Source organism: Panthera onca, chromosome B3 (genome assembly GCF_046562875.1).
Source record: "Panthera onca isolate mPanOnc1 chromosome B3, mPanOnc1 haplotype 2, whole genome shotgun sequence".
Taxonomy (NCBI): Eukaryota; Metazoa; Chordata; class Mammalia; order Carnivora; family Felidae; genus Panthera; species Panthera onca.
Genome location: NC_138344.1, coordinates 116391745 through 116407427, shown reverse-complemented (window position 1 = coordinate 116407427; position 15683 = coordinate 116391745).

Sequence of the window (15683 nt, the reverse complement as noted above, 5' to 3'; positions counted from 1 at the left end):
TCTTTACAGTAAGGAAATAGGTATTGAAAAACACATGCTCCCCTTTGCGAAGGTATAGAAAATAACCCTGTTTTGAATTCTACACACAGGAGGCAGGATGACGGCAGTGTCTACTGCTATGTTAATGGATTCTTCTGGAAATGCCAAGGTTGATTATCCACCCAAGGTATGGTCCATAAATCCGCTTACCACCCATCTTTCCCCCCAGAGAACCCTAAGAATAAAAGAAGCTTGAGGAAAGCTGCTCTTGAGAGCCTGCGGGAACCATTACACTTTTGTTCCTAGATCACTTAAGTTTCTATGGCTCACTTACTGAGTTGCCAACATTTATGGAGTCTATTCCTCAGAAATGCTTGGAACATAGCCACTGCCTTATTTACTCAGAAGGCTCAGGATCAAGAAGAATGATAGTTACGTCAAGGGGCCTGAGGTTAAAAGGAAGTTGGAACTTTTTTCTGAGCCCTCTGATCTTGAGATCCATAAAGAAGTTAAATGGTCACCATCCTGAAGATTAAGGGTTTAATGTCTTGGATTCCTGAAAATGAGATGTTCTCTTACATCTTTTCACACCTGCGATAACTGCACAGCCGCAGAAAACTCTAAACAGAGATCATACGTGTTTCCCTTCTCTGCAAAATTATCACACGGATGTTCGATGGCTTCAAATTTCTAAAGACTTCACCTTTCCAGCTGAACGTGAGCATGATCACAGGATCCAAAACAATGAAGTGTGGGCAGAACAACTCCGATCTGATCACCACTTCCCAGGATGGAACGAGGAAACATTCCCTAAAGCCGGAAAGAGCTGGTTTGGTAGTACGACTTAAACTCTAGAGGTATAGCAGGTACTGAAAACAACAGAAACAAATGAACGATTGAAATAATAACTAAGGAAACTAGCAATCAAACAACAGGTAAACTTACGGAATTCCTAACCCCAAGAAGAGAGGTGGGCTGAAAGCCGTAAATCCCAAGAGTGTTCATCTTTTATGATGATGAACTCCTCCATTCAGACTTCTCCATAGATTAACCACCTTGGGCTTCTCACCATCCTCACTTCTGTGGCTCGCTGTGAGTCTGCCTCTTCCCCCTTTCTCTCTCACAGGAGAAAACTCACTTCTGAGCTGCCAGCCCTTGTCTCTGGGCTGAAGGGTTGCCAGGCAAGCCCTCCTTGCCCTGACACCATCCCGGTCTTAATCACCTCCACCCACACATTTGTGAGGCCCTCAGAACACCAGATGGATAAGGAGGCACCCCTTCTCTCTCCGCCTACACCCCTAAACATAAAGAGGTCTGTCCCCCGGCCTCAGCCCCCAGACAAGTGGGCTGGGACAAGAGCTCAGGACCACATGCCAGCACCGTGGCTCTCATCTTCCTCCTCCACCCTTCTCATCCAGCACACCCTTTGGTCAAGTTTAGGGCAGGACAGCTGCCCATGACAGCATCAGTCTTCCTTCCCGGGCCTCTGGCGTATGGCACAAACTTTGACTTTGGTGCTTAAAAGTTGGGTTTTCTCCCAGTGGGCGATATAAATGTCCACTTGGGAAGTCAAACCCCGAGAAACGTGTGGGTTTTTACTTTGCCCTTTGCCCTTCACTTTGACAGCTCTCCCCTGGTAACATAGTCTGACTGATGCTAGTGGAAGGGTAGGACCCCAGGGAGGTGGGGAAATGAAGAACATCACCCCACTGCACTGGCTTGTCAAGGAGCTTCCGGAGATCCAAGAATACAACGACACTACCCATACACCCATACGAAAGGCATCTCTCCCCACTATTTTATTGCAACTAGCATGTTTCTCCCCACTGCCAGCATTCACTCTGCCTCATTCTTGTATCCGACTGCGAGACCCCCAATAGAGCACACCTTCAGGGTGCTCTCTGGGCTCTGGGCCACTGTGTGCAAAGCTGGCCCCACACATATGATCTTTCCCTCCTCGGCTCCTGTTCGCAAGACACATACTAGACCCCTCGCGTGTCCTGCTTCTCCACCTCTGCACCGGAGCCACAGCCCTGAGGTGGACTCTAGACAGATGACAGGCTGTTGGCATGGCCACCTTGCCTTGGTCCCGGCCCGGTGAATGCCTTTGATTTTCCCTCCTCTACTTCCTTTGTCACCATAGAACCTCCTCCCGACAGCTCACTCTGGATGAATTTCAAGCTCCAACTTTTTTTCAACAGGAACATCTGGCTTTCCTTTTCCTTCCCAGGATGAGGATAAGTCAGGAGGCTTAGAACATGAACAGGAAGAAATTCAAAGATGTTGGGTCTGGCTACCATGTGGCCCCCAAGTTTTCCTTCTGTAGAGAGAGAGCGCTCAAGCCTTTAGTCGGGGCTGGTCCTTTCAGGTCAACCATTTGTTTTTCACACTTAGCTGAAGAAGCCATGGGGCGGGGGGGGGGGGGAAGGGAGAGTTATAGCGTCTGTTGCTGGTTTATGAAGAATCCTTTATGGTCTGATAACACTGTGATTATTTGGATTCACATTCTTTTTCCTTAACATAAGATTTGAACACACCAAAGTGAATGCAGATAAACACTGGTAATTATATGACCAAACGTCCAGCTCTGTAGGCTCAAGACATCCCATAATATCACTTGCAATGAAAGTTCTTATTTTCAGTGTCAAATACACATATGAGTGGAAGGAACCCATTTTTTTACTCATTTATCTTTTATGTTATGACATTATTTCCTCCACATGAAATTTAAAGGGTGTTGGCCTATTCAGACAAAACTTTTCCCACTCGGGAGGACACCTAAAATAGGGGTTACTTAGCAAGATAATCACCGCCTCTCAAAACTCTCTTTAAAGCAGTTTTAGTGCTCCAGTGCCTCAGGTTATGAGTTGTTGAGGTTTAGTTTGGGTCTTGCATCTTGATGATGGGTACCGAACTATTCCCTCCTGTCACCCAGGAGAATCATTCTCATGGGGCAAAAGTGAAGTCCACTCCAAGGGCAGATCTGGGCTTTCCCAGATTCATTACTACATGTATCTGTTTAGGCGCAGGTAAGAATTAACCCATATAAATAGTAAGACTACGTGTGTCTACAAGGGGAGGGTGTGTGTATCCTGCAAGTGGAAATTGGCAATACGTAAGAAGCTTACTGGTGGGGGACTAAACCATGCAGCAAAGTACACGTGCTGTGGTCCTGGTGTGGGTACAGCAGATGCAACCCCAAGGCAGACATCTGGGGACAGAGTTGGGCCAGTGCCAGATTCTTCCCCGTGACCGCCAAGGAAAGAAGGGTTAATTATGAGGCGCAAGCCACTTGGAATCAATCCAAAAACAGATCTGGCCTCAGCTTAGGAAGGCAAGGGAATGACACTTTAAGAGAGTCCAGATTTGTAAAGAAGCAGCGAGAAACCAGTTCCAGGTGTGACGCGTTTAGGGCAGTCTCCAAATGAATTCAAGAAGAGAGGAAATCCCAGAAGAACTTTGTTTTTGCCTAGAACCGGCATCATCAAGAGGGAAGTGAGGCTGGTCAAGCCTCACAGGTGAAATGAAGGACCTCGGATAAGAAGTCAAACTTTTCCCTGAAGTTATCACCGCGTGGAAAACTGCACGGTCCCTGCCTGTGAGCCTTGTGTAACCCTCATAGTGCAGAATAAAGGATTTACTTAGCCTCTGGCCAGAGGGGTTGGATGGGCTGGAATGTGTCCATAGGCAGGAGACAAGAGAAGCATGGCGGTGTGGCTTAGAAGACAGAATGATTAGCTGACACAGGGCCTCATCCCGGTTCTGCCATGAACTAGCAGAGGACCTAGACATGTCATTCAAAGGTCTAATGTCAGTCTGCTCCTCTGGAGGACAGTCAACCAGTCTGCTGGTCAGGCAGGTGACATGTATAATTGAGTGGCTACTCCAGGAGAGGCCCACATGCATTTTACAGTCTCGGGGGCAACTAGACAATCTCCAAATTCCCTTCCAGCTCTAAATTTTAACATGCTGCAGACAAAAAAGCTCAGGCTTGGGATTCATTGCTGCAAAACAAACCCAGTTTGATTCCCAGTGCTGACAGTTACTAATTGTGAACTTGGGAAAGTACTTCACCTCCCTAAGACTCGGGGAGGTCTCTAAAATAGGCATGATCATAAGCCTCCCGTCAGTCCTTGTAAGAAACACATAAGGCAGTGGATCCCCCTCCATAGTTCAGTGTGGCTACAGGGAGGCTGCCATATTCCCAGCCCTCCTCAACCCCCGCCCCCGCCCCCTCACCAGCAGCCATGTCTGGCCCATGACTTGGTCTTACCAGTTGAAAGAACAGAGGATGTGAGTTGCTTGCAGGCCAAGCTTTACCAGAACATTTCTGTTTTCATTTTTTGTTTTTTGTTTTTTTGTTTTTGTTTTTTTGTTTTTTTGTTTTTTTGTGTTTTTTTTTGCTTTCTTCCATTTTCATTGAGGAACTGAGATGGAGATAGCCTGGATCCATTGCCCATGTATTTTTCCATGTGAACTTGGTCACCAGCTTGCCCAATTCTCAATAATACCTTCTTCGTATTCCTTTTTAAAATCAGGATCGTGGCATAAAGTATCTTAGGCAAAATTGATATCTCTAATATTTGAATTTTCTTATCAGAATTATTTTAGCTTTTCATTTATTTCAAGTCTTGTATACATCCCTATAGGGGAATTTTTAAGTTTCTTAACGTTATTCCTATGCATTTTGTCCTAGTCTGCTTGGGCAGTTACAACAAAACCCTATCAACTGGGTGGCTTAAAGGACAGACATTTACTTCTCACAGTTCTAGAGGCTGATAATGGCTTAAACACGTAGGTGTTTTGTTTTGTTTTGTTTTGTTTTGTTTTGTTTTGTTTCTCATACAAGAAGGTTAGAAGCATGATTGACAACATTAGTGGAGAGGCTCCAGGATATTAAGACCAAGGTCTCCTCTATATTTGGCCTTTGCCTTTTGTGTCCAATGTGGTGCTTCAGCTCTAGCCATCAAGTCCATGCTCTAGGCAGGAAGAAGGGAGGGAAACTGCAGGAAGGGCCTCTCTCTAGGAAGCAAAGGGTTTCCCAGATACTGAGCAAGGTGGGGTTTATGGCTCATAAACCTGAAGTGGGTCCCATGGCTCGAACTTTATACAAGGGAAGTAAAGAAAACAGCTTTCTTTCAAGACAGCATTTTTCTCCCCCAAAATGAAGATTCTGCTAGAGAGAGAGTTGGAGGGAATGGGTAATGAGTAAGCCACTAGAAGATTCTGCTACACTGGAAAATCAAATACATCACCCATCTCCATGATTCATTTGAAATTCTGAAAACCTCCACATGTCTGATGAAGTGTGACAGAGATTGGATCTCATCATCCATTGTCCCCTCCTCCTTGGAATCAGAACCTGGATTCAGGACCACCATGTATTTTTCCCACGCTCCTTTGTGCCTAGAGCGGCCATGTGACTAAGTTCTGGCCCGTGAGATGCAAGCAGGAAAGTTGTGTTGGACTTTCTGAAGGGCTCTTTTATTATATTTTTAAGCTTATTTCTTTATTTCAGTAATCTCTACACCCAATGTGGGGATCGAACTCACCACCCCGAGATCAAGAGTTGCATACTCCTCTGACTGAGCCAGCCAGGCACTCTGCTGAAGGACTCCTTTAAACAGAGAAGTCACCTTTTTGTCCTGGATACATATGGATGTATGGATATAATGCAGTCACACAGTGTGTGAGTTGCACCTCCTGCCACTTGAGTAACAACAATGACCACCATTCGCTGAGGGCTTCCCACATGGCCAGCCCTGTGTCTAGAATTAAAACATTGTCTCATTTAATACTGATAACAGCCTGTGAGGGAGGTGCTAACATAACAACCCACTTTTTAAGGATGAGGAAGCCGAGGTGTAGAGACTCTAAGTGATTTGCTCCGGACCAAATGGGAGAGCCAGGACTTGAACTCGGGCCATCTAACCCCATGGTTCACTTTCTTTAACACCACACCACACCACTCACTGCCCCAGCCTTTCTCATAACCAGCAGAGGTGAGGTGGGAGAGTGGCACAGGTATGCAATCTGTGGTCTGTGTGACATTCTGCGTGTCCTTCCATGTCTGTCCATTCATGTGCCTGGAGGCCTCTTCTGAACATCTATATCCTCTCACTGGCTGCGTTACCCTGGACAAGTTACTTAACCCTCGCCAAGTAGAGAGACTCTACCTGATGGAGTGGTTGTGAGGACTTATGAGTTAATGTGTGTAAAGTCCTCATCTAGAGAGCGCTCAGTCTGGGTTGGCTATCACTGTGTTTGCCATTGTTGTCGTTTCCCAATGAAACAAAGCCCACGTGGGCATCACGCTTTCCCCAGTGTCAATCAGGACTGACGATCTATCTATCTATCTATCTATCAATATCATGGAATATTACTCAGCCATCAAAAAAGAATGAAATCTTACCATTCACAACAACATGGATGGGTCCAGAGAGGATAATGCTAAGTGAAGTAAACCAGTCTGAGAAAGACAAATAGCAAATGATTTTACTCATGCGTAGAATTTAGGAAATCAAACAAACGAACAAAATTTTTAAAAGAGACAAACCAAAAAAACAGACTCTTAACTCTAGAGAACTAACTGATGGCTACCAGTGCAGAGGTGGGTGGGGAGATGAGGGAAATAGGGAAGGGGATTAAAGAGTGCATTTATCATGGTGAAAAAAGAAAAGAAAAGAAAAGAAAATGATAGGAAAAAAAAAAAACTGGACAGGTTCTAGACAATTCACTTGGCAGTAGGGGATCTTGATTAACCACCCACTCTATTACCTGCCTCTTGGTTTCCCTTAACTTCCCTAATGTGGCCCTTTCATGGCCTGTACATGAACACACTTCTCAGGACTCCTCCAGCCGGTGGTGGCGATGATGGTGGGAGCCCAATTCACACTTCTCTTGTTGATTCTCCACGAAATGACCCTGGTTGCTGCATGTTAATGGATTTCAGATCTAATTGGTTAGGATGACCAAGCCATTTTGTCGGTGGCCTAGGAAGGACCTCTTTTGTTTCATTCTTCTTGTCCTTAGAGCTCAACGTATTTTTCAGAAAAGCAAAGTAATAGAATTATGAGCAGGTTTGTCTTCCATTATCGATGATCTCTCTTTAAGGCTTGAACTCTATGGTTCCTGCAATCCATGGGCATAAACCTCGGACCACGTGGTCACTGACAATCTCAGCTTGGCCAGTGGCCTGTCATTACCTCCCACACTCCCACCCAAAGCCATGTCTCCCACACCCAGAATGATCTATCTGACCCCTTCAACTTTTTCAAAAGGGCTATACGCAGAATAGGCTATATGTGCTCCATGTGGAAATTTTCCTTCATTGCCCTGCATTTTTATAGGGCATCCAGAGAGCAGCCTCCCAAAAGGAGTAAATGGTCTGAACGTAAACCCTAGCTGTTCAGGGGGAATGCAGACCAGCGCTGATAGCAGCTGGAGACCTTGTGGAAAGTCAAGACCATGTGCATTCCCTTCCACTGGAGGACAGAAAGCCACTGATCCCAGACAGCTTGTTGCCAGGCAACCTGCAGAGAGCAATCGGGGTCATCCAGTGGACCATCTTGTTTGTCCACAGGAGACGCTGAGCACTAGAAACATTATGCGTTGGGGACCACAGACCTGTGAGCATTGTGATACAGATTTTCAAAATCTACATTTTTAGATGGCAATTGAATAAAGACAACTCGATGCTTAGTCTGAATTTATAATTAGAAATGTGTACAGTTCATCTCAATGTGCAATTTCTTTCCAAAGAGTCTTACCATTAAGTAGACTTTTCCTGTCAGATGGTTTTTCGTCTACGAAATTTTCTCAGAATACTACTGGCTTATTTTTTAACTTTGTGTTATGAAAAATTTCAAATATACACAAAAGTACAAGGAATAGTATAATGAACCCTCATTACGAAGCATGCAACTTCTACAGTTTGCAACATATTGCTGATCTTGATTTATCCATACCACCATTCTTTCTACCTTGTTACTGGTTGTTTCTCTTCAACAGTTTTACAATTTTCATTTCATTTGAAATTTCATTTCAACAGAGGTACAATTTTCATACCATAAAATTCACCCATTGTAAGTGTGTAAGTCAGTGCCTTTAAGTAAAGCTGTAGATCTGTGTAACCATCCAAACATCCAATTTTAAAATGTCTCCAACACCACAAAAGGTCACTCTTTCCACCTGTAGTCAATACCTCCTCCCACCTGCAGACCCAGGCTGACACTGATCTGTTTCCTGTCTCTACACATTTGCCTTACAAGTCTTTGTGTGGACATCATGCTTTCATTCCTCTTGAGTAAATACCTAGGAATGGAATTGATGGACCATATGGAACGTTTATTTGTTTAACTGTTTAAGAAATTACCAAAATGTTTTTCAAAATGGCCGTATCATTTTACATCCCCGCTGGCAGTGTATTAGGGTTCCAATGTCTCCACCTTCTCACCAGTCATGTTATTGTCTGGTTATTTCATTGTGGTTTTGACTTGCACTACTCTAATGGCCAGTCATGTTAAACATCTTTTCACATGCTTATTGGCCATTTGTATGTTTTCTTTGGCGAAATACCTATTTAGATCCTTTGCCCATTTTTTAATTGGGTTATTATTGAGTTGTAAATGTTCTTTCCATACCCATTTTTCCATATGTATTCCATATCATGTATTCCATATCATTCCACATGTCCATATTCTGGATATCAGTCTCTTAATATATGATTTCCAAAAGTTTTCTCTCATTCTGTGGGTTCTCTTTTGACTTTCTTAATGGTATCTTTCGGTGCACAAAAAATCTTTTTAAATAAAAAACTGTTCAATGTTTATTTTTGAGAGACAGAGACTGAGTGCAAGCAGGGGAGGGGCAGAGAGAGAGGGAGACACAGAATCTGAAACAGGCTCCAGGCTCGAGCTGTCAGCACAGAGCCCAATGCAGAGCTCGAACCCATGAACCGTGAGATCATGACCTGAGCTGAAGTTAGACGCTTCACCGACTGAGCCACCCAGGCATCCCTGATGCACCAAGTTTTTAATTTTGTGATGTCCAATATATATTTTTCTCCTATGCCTCCGGTATCATATCTAAGAAGCCATTGCCTAATGGGAGATGGTGAAGATTTATGCCTATGTTTTTGTCTAAGAGTATTATAGTTTCAGCTTTTCCATTTAGGTCTTACTCCTTTGGGAGTTAGTTTTTGTATATGGCAGGAAGTAAGAGTCCGAAGTATTTATTTACATGTGGATATTCAGTTGTCCCGGTACCGTTTATGGAAAAGATTATTCTTTATTCATTAATCTGTCTTGGAACTCTTGTCAAAAACCAGTTGATCAAAAAAGTGACAGTTCACCTCTAACTTTCATTCTGTTGACCTCTATGTCTATCTTTATCAGTACTTCACTGTCTCGATTACTATAGTTTTATAGTAAATTTTGAGATCAGTCGTTGTCAAACTTTGTTCTCTTTCAAGATTGTTTGATGATTCTGGGTCCCTTAAATTTCACTTTTCTTAATTTAAGTTTTAGTTCGTTAACATACAGTCCTATATTGGTTCTGGGAACAGAATTCAGTGATTAGTCACTTACATACAACACCTAGTGCTCATCCCAACAAATGCCCCCCTTAGTACCCATCACCCACCTAGCCCATCTCCCACCCACCTCCCTCCAGCAACCCATAGTTTTTTTCTATCATTAAGAGTCTCTTGTAGTTTGTTTCCCTCTCTTCTCTTTCCTCCCCCCCTCTCGTATGTTCATCTGTTTTATTTCTTAAATTCCACATATGAGTGACGTATGGTATTTGTCTTTTTCTGATTAACTTATTTCACTTAGCATAATGCATTATAGCTCCATCTACATCACTGCAAATAGCAAGATTTCATTCTTTTTGATGGCTGAGTAATATTCTTTGTATATACACACACACCATATCTTCTTTATCCATTCATCAGTCAATGACCATTTGGGCTCTCTCCATAGTTTGGCCATTGTCTATTGTCTATAATGTTGCTATAGACATTGGGGTGCAGGTAACCCTTCAAAACTGTGTTTTTGTATTCTGTGGGTAAATACCTAATAGTGCAATTGCAGGGTCATAGGGTAGTTCTATTTTTAGTTTTTTGAGGAGCCTCCATACTGTTCTCCAGAGTGGCTGTACCAGTTTGCATTCCCACCAACAGTGCAAGAGCGTTCCCCTTTCTCCACATCCTCACCAATACCTATTGTTTCTTATGTTGTTAATTTTAGCCATTCTGACAGGTGTGAGGTGGTATCTCACTGTGGTTTTGATTTGTATTTCCCAGATGATGAGTGATATTGAACATCTTTTCATGTGTCTGTTAGCCATCTGAAAGTCTTCTTTGGGAAAGTGTCTATTCATGTCTTCAGCCCATTTCTTAACTTGGTTATTTATTTTTGGGGTGTTGAATTTGTTAAATTCTTTATAGATTTTGGATACTAACCCTTTATCTGATATGTCATTTGCAAATATCTTCTCCCATTCAGTATGCTGCCTTTTAGTTTTGTTGATTGTTTCTTTGCTGTGCAGGGGCTTTTTATCTTGATGAGGTCCCAATAGTTCACGTTTACTTTTGTTTCCCTTACCTTCAGTGACATGTCTAGGAAAAAGTTGCTCTGGCAGAGATCAAAGAGATTGCTGCCTGTGTTCTCTAGAATTGTGATAATTTCCTGTCTCACATTTAGGTCTTTCATCCATTTTGAATTTATTGTTGTGTATGGTGTAAGAAAGTGGCCCAGTTTCATTCTTTTGCAGGTAGCTATCCAGTTTTCCCAACACCATTTGTGCAAGAAACTGTCTTTTTCCCACTGGATATTCTTTCCTGCTTTGTCGAAGATTAGTTGACCATATAGTTGTGGGTCTATTTCTTGTTTTCTATCCTGTTCCATTGATCTATATGTCTGTTTATATGCCAGTACCATATTGTCTTGATGACCCAGCTTTGTAATACAGCTTGAAATCCAGCATCGTGATGCCTCCAGATTTATTTTTCTTTTTCAGGATTGCTTCGGCTATTTGGGGTTCTTTTGTGGTTCCAAATAAATTTTCGGATTGTTTGTTCTAGTTCTGTGAAAAATGGTGGTGGTATTTAAATAGGGATTGCCCCATACAAGTTTTAACGTTTATTTTTGAGACAGAGAGAGACAGAGCATGAACGGGGGAGGGTCAGAGAGAGAGGGAGACACAGAATCTGAAACAGGCTCCAGGCTCTGAGCAGTCAGCACAGAGCCCAACGCAGGGCTCGAACTCACATACCTCGAGATCGTGACCTGAGCTGAAGTTAGACGCTTAACCGACTGAGCCACCCAGGCGCCCCGCCCCATTACAAGTTTTAGAATCAGCTTGTCAATTTCTACAAAGAAGCCAGCTGGGATTTTGATAGGGATTGCCCTGAATTTGTAGATCCATTTGGGGAATATTGTCATCTAAATATAAAATCTCCTGATCCATGAACATGAAATGGCTTTCCGTTTATCAGGTCTTCTTTTAATTTCTTTTAACAACGTATTGTAGTTTTCAGAGTGTATGTTTTGCACCCCTTTTTGAAATGTATTTCTAAGTTTTTTATTCTTTTTGATGCTATTGTAAATGGAATTGCACTATTAATTTTATTTTTAATTGTTTAGTGCAAGTATATAAAAATATAATTGACTTTTATATATTGATTTGTATCCTTCAACCTCGATGAACTTGCTTATTAATTATAATAATATTTTAAGTAGATTCTTTATGGTTTTCTATATACAAAATCATGTCATCTACAAATAGAGATGGTTTTACTTTTTTCTTTACAATCTGAATGTCTTTTATCTATTCTTCTTGCCTAACTCCTCTGGCTAGAAGCTCTGGTAGAATGTTGAATAGCAGTGGCAAGATAGGGCGTTATTGTTTTGTTCCTCATCTTAGGGGGAAAGCATTGAGCCTTTTACCCTTGAGTAAGATTGGTTGCTGGACTGGCCAGATTCCATTCCAGATTCTCATTCCATCATGCCAAAAGTCCCAAGTAGCTCTTCTGTGTCCTTTGCATTATTACCATTTGAGTTTTAAGATCAGTTTGTCAATTTCTGCAGAAAAAGTACCTAGGATTTTAATAGGGATTGTGTTAAATCTGTACATCAATTAGGTGGGTACTGTCATCCTAACAACATTAAGATTTCTGATCCATCAACACGGCGCATGTTCGAAGGTGGGCATCTGTCCACTCTCTCAAGTATTAACCTCCAAATTCTTAGCACCATAAATAATGATCTAATAAACATCTTTCTAGATAAACATGTCTTCTTATGAGTCTTTTGTGAAAATTTTTTTGGGAAAAATGTAACCAGGAGTAGAGTGCCTATACATCTGGTGTGAATACATTTAAATTTAACAAATAGCAGGGTGTCTGGGTGGTTCAGTTGGTTTAGTGTCCGACTTCGGCTCAGGTCATGATCTCACAGTTTGAGTTCGAGCCCCGCGTCAGGCTCTGTACCGACAGCTCAGAGCCTGGAGCCTGCTTTGGATTCTGTGTCTCCCTCTCTCTCTGCCCCTCCCCCACTCATGCTCCGTCTTTCTTTCTCTCTCTAAAATAAACAAATAAATACATAAATACATAAATTTAACAAGGAGTGCTAGGTTGCTCAGAAAAATGGCTACACCAGTCTACCTTCCCACCAGCAGTGCCTGAGTGTTTCCGTATTCCCCAAATCTGTACCAATAATTAGCATTTTTAATCTTCCTAATTTTTGACACCCTGATATATGTGAAATAATATCTTGTTATTGTTTTAAATTGCATGTATCTGGTAATTAATGAGTTTGAGACTTTTCACATGTTTGATGGCCTTTTGGGTTTTCTATGTATAAATCATGTGCTCATGACTTTTTGCCCATTTTTCTATTGGGGTTTCTCCCATTGGGGGCGTTTATTGTATATTCTTGATCCTTGCTTTTCAGAAGCATTAGCATCAGCCAGAAGTTTGTTAGAAATGCAGAATTCAGAGCCCCACCCCAGACCTATTGCATTAGAAGCTGAAGTTTAACAAGATCTCCAAGGAATTCGTATGCCTATTAAATTTTCAGAAGCAGTGTTCTAGATATTAATCCCTTTTCAGTTTTAGACATTACAAACATCTTCTCTCATTCTATCAAAATATATCCACAGTTTATTATTTTGAAAAGAAATACTTAATTTTTATTTAAGCAAATGTATACTATTAATAGTATACATTTTTAAATAGTATACATATTTTAAATAGTATACATATTTTTAAATAGTATACATTTTTTAGTATACATTTTTAAATAGTATACATATTTTAAATAGTATACATTTTTAAATTCTCATATATGTTTGTATCTCTCTTTATCAGCTTTCTTTTCTGTTCCAACAGTCCATTTGACTGTTCTTCTGCTGATATCACTCTGTTTTGGGCTTGGCATGGTTTTTATTATAATTCTCTGATGTGTCTAACATACGATAGGGCAAGCACCCCTCCTTATGCTTCTTTGTTAAAGTTGAAATTATCTTACCTAGTTGTAGATTGCCTTTTTTCCATATAAATTTTAGCATAAGCTTATCAAAATCTCAAACAGGTTAAAACTGAGTCCTCATTTTGACGACAGTAAATTTTTAGATAACTGAGGGAGGGGTTTGACATGTTTATATTAGTAGTATATTGCCCATGCTAAAACATGGGATATCTATCTTTCCATTTATCAGACCTTCCTCTACACCCTTTATAGAGGGCACAATATTTCATGGTGATTTATTTTTTTAATGTTTATTTATTTTTGAGAAAGAAAGTATGTGCACGAGTGGAAGAGGGGCAGAGAAAGAGAGAGAGAGAGAATCCCAAGCAGGCTCCACACTGTCAGTGCAGAGCCCGATGTGGGGCTCAAACTCTGTGGTGATTTAAAAATACATCCTCAGGGCTCCTCGGTGGCTCAGTTGGTTGAGCATCCTTCTCCGGCTCAGGTCATGACCTTGTGGTCTGTGAGTTCGAGCCCTGCGTCGGGCTCTGTGCTGACAGCTCAGAGCCTGGGGCCTGCTTCAGATTCTGTGTCTCCCTCTCTCTCTGCCCCACCTCTGCTCAGGCTCTGTCTCTCAAAACTAAAAAACGTTTACAAAAGTAAAAAAAATAATAAATAAAAATATGTCCACATGTTATTTGGTCCTCCTTTCTCCAAGAGGTGGAACATATTCCTGTCCTTTTGCCTGTAGGTTTGATGAGTCACGTTTACTTTTGGTGAAAGTAATGATGTGTGAGGCCAACTCTCCTTATATTTTCATAACTAAGAGGGACTCACGAGAGACCCTTAATAGGACACAGAGTAATTTCTCTAAATTCAATAAAAACACATGAAGCTACACTTGTCAACAAATTGTAGGAAAAAAATCCAAAGAAAACAGCAAACAAAAAAAAATCTCTTCGATATAAATTCAACAGGGAAATAAAGTCTTGTACATTATTCCCTTGCTTTTCCTGCTTTGTGTATGACGTTGTTGATAAGAACTGCCTGCACAGGTCTTTCTTAAAATACGTATAATCCAATTTGGGAGTGGAGTCAGCATCTGGATATATTTTGATGTTGGCTAAAACTTCCTAAGTGATTCCAAAGCTGACATTTCATTTCCCTAGTAATTAGTAAGACATGCCATTAAAAATTGTTTTGCTTTACAAAATAAACCAAATTCCTTCTGTGTTAAATTCCCTCGGGGACTGTATTTTCATTCCTAAGCCACCTCAGTCTGGGAAGGCTCATTGCTCAGCTCACGGCACCAAACTGTATTGTTGTGCTGTATTTAAGATGTTTAAAGTAAATTAATTCAGAGTCACCACTAAGGGTGAGCTCATCAACAAATAAAGCGCAGCAAATCCGATCTTTCTCCTGCAAGCGGTTCCAAGGTCGCCTTTTCCCTGTCCCTGCTCCCCTTCCCCCATGCCTATTATCTCTTTAAGAAGTGGAACCTCCTCCAGTGCCCGACTGTCACCTTCTCCTGTGCTCCTTGCCATACATCCCCCACCTCCACATGTACACCTTCCCCATCACCTGAGCCAAGTGTGGGGTGATAGACACAGCAACCACCCAGCAGTGTAGATGACCACTGTGGCATGTCAGATAGCAGGAAAGGGAAAGATGGAGAGCCCTGAACTTGAAAATCACCGCAGTCACTTGATGCATGCACGAAGAAACCTCTATCTCGATAGCCTTTGTGGGCTGTGGTCCTGAGACTTTGGAAGATTGTACTATACTCAAGATGTTCTATTTCAGAGAGCAGAAAAAATATATATAATAAAGTATAGATATCGATATGTATTTACAAATGTATGGAAACATTTTTTTTCTTTCAAACGGGTAAAAAAAAAAATTTAGACTTGACACTTCGAGAAGAAAATTTTGTCGTCTAAGAGTCATCCTTTCCAAATAGCCCGTTCTTGGTTATGAGGTCGCAGACCGAGTCAAGGACCCAAAGGAGGGCCTGCAGGACCAGCTAAGAAGGTCCTTGGCTTCACACGGGATAGAAATCAAACGTGAGCAGGAGGAAGGGAGATCAGGGTTTATTGAAGACACAGAGAGTGTGGATGTTGACACAGCGTCTAGGAGACTCAGAAAGGAAAAGAGAGAGTCTGGTCTCTGCTTGGAGTCTGGTGTGCGTGTCCTCTCAGGCATCCAGGAACCGGCCAAAACAAGGCCGGGTGCTCG